Here is a 7257-nt window from a genome sequence, read left to right as displayed (position 1 = left end):
TTTCCTCCCTCCTCTCTCCCTTTCTCATTTCCTTCCATCCATCCTTCTTCCATCAGGCACTATCGAGCCCCTACATGGTCCAGGCACCCTGTGGATTTTGAGGATGCAGTGGCCTGCCTGGAGTCCCTGTGCAGGGCCACCATGATGTCACAGTCCCTGGGAATTTTCTGATACAGGAACAATTTTACCTATCTTCTGACAAAAGCCTCATTTCCTCATAATCGTCCTACATCCCCTCCCCACGGAGATTTACCCTTTTATGTGTTGGACTCTCAAACTGGGGACAGGCAGGTGTCCCTTGCCGCCATCTGCAGGAGGGCGAGCCAGTGGAGGTCCTGGCTACCCTCAAGGGGTGGGGCAGGTTGGAGACGGTGTGATCATCCTGCCCCGTGGTCCTGTCATGCTCCACAGCCGGATCCTTGGTGAGGAGGACCTGCAGCCTGCTACTCAGTGTGGTCTGTGGGCCATCAGCACCACCTGGGAGTCCTGCCCCAGACCTCACGGATCCAAACCTAAGGTCGCGGGAGGTTTGTAGCATATCAAGGTCTGAGAAGTGCTGGATGAAGCCTTTGAGATAGCAGTCTTATAGTCTGTCACTATCAAAGGACATTCCTTGCCCTGGGAATAATATTAATAATAACCACGCAACATTTTCTTATTTCACAGTTTTTCCCCTTACATGATCTTTTTAATCTTTACTTTCACAGAACAGTTTTTATGATGTTACCGATTTTAGATTAGGAAACTGACACCCAGAAAGTTTTACTGCTTGATCAAGATCACGTGGGACCAGTAAATTAGAGTTAGAAACTGAACTCAAGACTAGGGATGCCCTGCCTTGCCTTCCTGAATTATCTCCAGGTAGATCCACCTACATTTCCCCCAAATCTCTGATGATTTAATCCAGAGGGTCATTCAAGCTCAACCAACTCTGCATATGGCAATTATTGGGGCAGACTCCCCATGGTCCCCCCAATTGGTACGTTTGTATTCCCTCCCTGAAGCAGAGTAAATTTTATGGAAATAGATCTCGGACCCTGTTTGTGAATGTTTATTGCCCACTAATCAGAAGTGAGCTGCAATTAGACTAGAGTTAGAAAGTAATGGCATAGTAGTTATCATGTAATTAAGGAGTAATGGCATGCGATTATATCTCTGGCCTTGAGATTGAAAGTGATATCATTAGGACCCTCCTCCTATTCAGAGAAACCAGAATACAAATGTGGCATCAATGCAGACACCACAAATCAACTGGGCAAGGCTGCTTGTTTTGCCCTCTCCCCCTACTTTGCAACGGCTCCTGGCCTCCTCTGGATGCGTATTGGCAGCTGCTCAGCTGCTTTTGTTCCGTGCCATTAAGCTGCAGTTCTGTTTCACACAGGGAGTCCCCATCCCAACTGGCTAAGAGGACACCATTTATTCCCTCCTGCCTACCCTGATAGCAGACACCGCCACAGCGCCAGGGGCGGGCCTTGCTCTGCTTTGGAGCATGCTATGGAAAGCCAGAGGGCCACTGATGGGCACAGAAGTGGAAGCCCCAGGCTGGCTGGCAGGAATGCACCAGCTTTGCCATCTGTTGAGGACCCTGGTCCTGCTCAGCACCTCCTGGAACACCCTGTCAGAGCTATTTGAGGTTTGCTTCAGCAGAGCCATTGATCAAACACTGCCCCTGCCGGCCTCGGTGTACCTGGCATGTAGGTGGTGATTCCTTTTGGGAAGCTGAGGATATGGTCGGCCACTCACCCAGTGTGCCCATTTGGTTTGGCCGTTCGTTAGCATGCAGCTCTGCCTTGCTGGCCCTGTTCCCAGAGGGGTTGGGGCTGTCAGGGCAACTTCTGCAACAGGTGAGCAAGTGGCCTCCATGAAAAGAGGCTCCCTGGGGTGCTGGGGTGGGCTCTGTCAGAGACGGAGGGCCTGGTCCTCCGGTCCCCTCCTCTATCACTGTTTCTTCCTCCACACTTCTCCTTGGCCATCTCAAGTTATACTGTCTCCTAATGGAACAGACACAATCCTTGACCATGAGAGCATTGTCTTTTGTTACCCCAAGTGTCCAGGGAGCATCCAGTATTTAATAAAGGCTTTATCAACTTATAACACCTAAAACTTTGAGCAGAATTCCAGCAGAGGGGGCCTCCAGGACTTTGTCCAGAGGAATAGGTACATCGTGGAGAGACTTTACTACAGGACCATTTTGACTTTAGGATCTAGAAAAGTCACATAGATAGCCCACCTGAAGGATTGGGTAGAAAAGAGCTAAGAAGGTTCATCAGTCTATCAAGCGCTTGTTGAGTTGCATAAACACTAAGCATCATGTACAGCTCGCTGTGGACCAGAGAAGACGATGAGTCAATGTTAACCATGGAACTTGAGTCTTGGAAAATTACCCAATCCAAACTCACCATCTCATACATGAGGAAATAGAGCCCAGAGATGTTGTGATATTTGCTCCCCAAACTTAACACAAACCAAGATTGATGGAGTGGTACCCAAGTTGTGAAGCCCAGGGAACTGGTAATGATCAAACACATTTCCCTGCTTTTCCCCTGGAGGAAAAAAAAAAAAACATACATAATAAAGCAAATCACCAGTAAAAGAGCACCAACATGGAGTCCATTGGGATGGAGACAAGGACGGCTTTGGAATAAGAAGTTCTTACCCCACTCACTCCTACCCTAAGCTGAAACTTACCCAACTACAAAATGGGGACAATGAAGCCCACCTACCAATTAAATGGCGGGAGGGAATGGAATGGAACGGAATGTGCTGGGTCATTGTTGCATAATGGGCAACTTCAGGCAGAGCCATGAATGAAATGTAGCTCTCCGTTGTCTGCTACCAACTCTCCACTTGGCAGTGTGGGCCAGGAAGTCCAAGAAGTGATCCCAGGCCCAAGGTAAGTCCTGGCATAGAACCCTTTCCCCCTGAGAGATGAGAGGTGCAGATAAGAGCACAGATGCTCAGAGCAGGACGGGGGCACTTTCCGCAAGAGGGGTGCTCTCAGCTGTCTCCAGCCCCACAGTCGCAGAGCGTCTTCTGGGGATGAGCTGAGCCCCAAAGCCTGATAGGACTGGGATAGGCAGAGAGAAGAGGGCAGAGGACACACAATACCCAGGCAGGAGTAATGAGGGGAGGAACTGGACCCACTAAGTTCAACCGCCCTTCCCGGGCCTGACTTTTATCAGAGCTGCTCATGAGGAGCCCATGAGCCAAAATCGTTGGTATACGTTCTAGAGCCTCTCCTGCCCCCCTCACCCAGCCTCCAGCAGAGCTGCTGACGAGGAGAACGCAGCATGAAGACTGGCGGCAGGGAGCGAGGAGGGGAGCCGAGAAGCTGAGGACCTCGCCTGTACAGCCAGGCAGAGCGGCGCCGAGAAGGTGGCTCTGAGACGGAGGCCGCAGGACCTGCTCGCGACCTTCAGCGTGTGCAGCCACACCATGTGTGGCACTCTCCTCCTCTGCAGGCTGGGCACCCCTGGCTGGGGCAGGCAGGTGTGTGGGACGCGCTTTGAGCTGGAAGCTCAACCTCAGATGAGTTCGTGTGTGTAGGAAGAGGAATAAAGGACTCTTCTCAACTCCAGCTGGCTTTATAAGCTAAGCTGATATTTTTAGTCCCCTATAGTACTCAGTTTCCGGGCAGTTGGCCCCTCACCCACAAGTTCGTTTCATTTTCCAACTTCTGAGAGCAGTCTGAGTGTCCCAGTTGCCAGGTCCTGTTGATTCTAAAGGTGACAGGCCATTCCACTGCCACCCGCCCGCCCCCACCGCCTTCTGCAAGGCTCTTGCCCAGGTTCATGTCCCCATCGCCATTGTCCTCAACTGTCGCCTACCGGAAAGCAGAGACCTCTCCCTTCCAGCCGACCCCTCTGTTCTGGCACACGGCGGGGACTTGCTACACTCTGTTGGCCAACTGATGAACTCAACGTCCTGTGGCAGGCCCTGCCATCTCCCTGCATCTGTCCTTACTCTGGCCTGAATTCCGCCACCATCTTCCTGATTCGTCTTCTGATGCCTCCTCGCTGCATTGATGAAGTCCTGCCCCTTGGCTTGATCCCCCCACTTGCTGCTGTCGAACCTATCTGGCCCTTCTCGCCTCCCTTCATGGATCTGAGACCCTCACCCAAAGCAGCTGCTCTGTGACCCCAGCCTCAGCCCTGAAGTCATTGAAGAAAGCTTCCTGTGGTCGCTGCTCTTACTCTGTCTGAATTACCCTCAGCTTCTCTGTGCCTTTGCTTTAACTATCAAATGGGTTGATGATAGAGGCCACTCGTAGGGTTGCTGGAGAAGGCGCTGGCACAGGGTGGAGACGTCAGCACAGCTTGATACGCTCTTATTATATTCTTAGCTCTCGAGGTTTCGTGTCCTCTCAGTCAGCCCTCCTCCTTCGGAACTCTCTGCTCCCTCTTCTGTACTCCCCCCCCTATATTCCAGCCCACTTGATCCCTGCTCTAAGCAGAAAGCAAAGTCTCAACACACTTTGAGTAACAGTTGTCCCGTTTCCTATCAGATTTTAAAAGTCTCGGAGGCAAAGATGCATATTTCACAGAGGTTAAGGGCCCAGGCCTGGGTCAGTCTGCCCAGCTTCCCAGCTTCCTGGCTGAAGCACCTTGGGCGAGGCGTCTGGCCTCTCCGGGCCTGGAGTCCCTCTCTGTGGAGTCGGGCTAATAATGTCATACACTACGGGAAAGTATGAAGAGCCCCGAGGAGATGATCCCTGTAAAGCGCGAAGCATGGTGCTTTGTACACAGCACATCTTGGGTAAATGTTAGATATCGTTGTTATACATCTCTGTATCTTACATACCTCCGGTAGAACTTTGAGCACTAAATAAATATTTGGGGAATAAATGAGTCTTGGAGTCTGAACCTGGGAGGAGCTCTGAAGGCAGACTCCTGACTAGCTTTCACTCCTCACTGAATCCCCCCAATGCTCTTCCAGTGCATGGATCGGGTATGTGCAGGTGCACGGCACAGCCAGGGCATGTGGCACTGAGTTCAGGAGAACAACCTAAACAGGGCAGGCGGCTGGCTCCTGATCACTGCCTAGATCATTACTCTTTCTACCCATGGAGCCACATGGGACACCCCACTAACCCCATTTCCCCTGTGTGTCTCTGTCCCCACACGGCTGCCTCATAAGGACACCAGCCATATTGTCTTAAGGGCCCACCTTACTGCAATGTGACTTGCCCTAAACTAATGGCATCTGCAGGGACCCTATTTCCAAATAAGAACATGTTCTGAGGTACTGAGGGTCAGGACTTACGTACACCTCTGTGGGAGGACACAGTCCAACCCCTGACAGCGCTCCTCATCTTGGATCTCATGGCATCCCAGACTACTCCCGTTGGAGGCCTATGTGGTAGGTTTACCTGGTAGATTATAAGCTGTGTGGACAAGGGATCTATCTAATTCACCACTACTGTGTACGTCGAGGACCCTGACATAGTCCCTGGATGAATAAACCAGACTTTCAGGGCAGATGTTTTTACTAAAATGTAGCCTTCAGGGTTTTCCTAAAGCTGGGAGTCAGCCCCCTTGCTGAGGCTCGCTACTTCAGTGGGGTGCAACAGGTGACGTGTTCACAGTATGTCGCTCACAAAGTCGGGGTAGCTAGGAGGACCAGCAGGGGATTAGAGTGAACTTGAAGATCATGATAAAATTTGTCCACATTTATGGTTATCAAAGGTCCAGGAGGAGTTGGCTTAGCATCTTCCAGGCCTGTGCCTTCATATCACCAAGGAGTCTGAGGCTCACGACATGCCCCAGGGCCCAATTTACCAGAGGCACATCCAGGTTTGAGCCTATATCTTTCAGTACAAGTCAAGGATCTCTTTTTTGTATATTACCCTGCTTTTTGGACTTTTATTATTCTCAAGAATGCCCTGATATTTTATTTCATCTATATGAAAATGTTAGTAGGAACCGCTTGTTGAGATCAGGAAGATTTGGCAATGCCCACTTGGAGTAATCTGGTGTTCAAGTGGCCCTAGGGCATAGATTCCTACCACGGAGGTTTGCTCATAGATGATCTGTCCCGTCTACCAGTTGTCCTCTTCCCTCTGCCCTACACGCTAGTACCTCTTAATGTACCTAGACATCGATCCAGACTTGTCAGTCCTCACATTAGAGTGAGGATGAGATTATACAATACTTTTCTGAACAAGTGCCCTCCCTATCAATTCATGTTCTTCTTGGAGCTTCAAAATATGACCTTATTTTAAAATAGGGTCTTTGCAGATATCATTAGTGAAGATGAGGTCATACTGGAGTAGAAGGGCCCCATAACCCGAGATGACTGGTGTCTTTATAAGAAGAAAGGACCCAGATACAGAGACACCCAGGGAGAACACCATGGGATGACAGAGACAGAGACTGAAGGGAGCAGAGATGACAACTGTAGGCCAAGGAGCTCCTGCAAGCCACCAGAAGCCAGACAGAGGACAGCGAAGGCTCCCCTACAGGTGGAGGGACAGCATGGCCCTGCTGGCACCTTGATTCCACCTTCAAGTCTCCAAAACTGTCCCTCAATGCAATTCTGTCCTGTAAGCCATTCATTTAGGGCACTTTGCTACCACAACCATAGGAAATCATAGAGAGCTAAGGGGCAGCAGGCTCTGGTACAGGGCATGGGGAGCCACCCAGAAAGAGCTGGAGTTGGTAAAGTACAAAGACAAGGGAGTTCAAAGACAAGGGTGGTGCCCTTAGGGAGCATCCCCTGCCCCTTGGTCCCCGCAGGCCTCAGTCCGCAGGGAGCTTTGCCTGTGGGAGGCTCAGCAGCTCTGCTGGGATCTCGCCCTGGGGGGGACCAGAAGCACTGATGCTCCTAACTCCAAGGGGAAGGGCCCTCCTCTGCTGGAAGGTCTCCCCAGAGCCTCCCGCAGCCACACGTGGCCTCTACGATTCCCAGGTCAGCTCTGGTGATGGTCTTGGTGATGTTGTCGTTTCTTCTCAGATAACCCACAACTGCCAAAAACACAGGGTGATCTTTCTGCCGTTTGGACTATAAACCCTCCCTCTCCAGCGCCAGAGAAGCAGAGCGTTAGGGGTGCAGGATACACCAGACTGCAGGTCAGGCCCCATCAGAGGGAAGGTGTGAGGGGACACAGAAGCCCCAGCGCTGGAGAGAAGGACCGAGTGGTCCCAGCAGTGGCGCGTGGTGGTTCTGCCAGGGGCATGTGGGAAAAAGGGTTTCCTCGGCCTGTCGGCTGCCCCTGCTCCTTGAGGGAATCAGCGCGTGGAATTCCCAGAGGCCCCTGGG

The sequence above is a fragment of the Callospermophilus lateralis genome, chromosome 13 (genome assembly GCF_048772815.1).
Source record: "Callospermophilus lateralis isolate mCalLat2 chromosome 13, mCalLat2.hap1, whole genome shotgun sequence".
NCBI classification, from domain to species: domain Eukaryota; kingdom Metazoa; phylum Chordata; class Mammalia; order Rodentia; family Sciuridae; genus Callospermophilus; species Callospermophilus lateralis.
Note: the sequence above shows the minus strand (reverse complement) of the source record.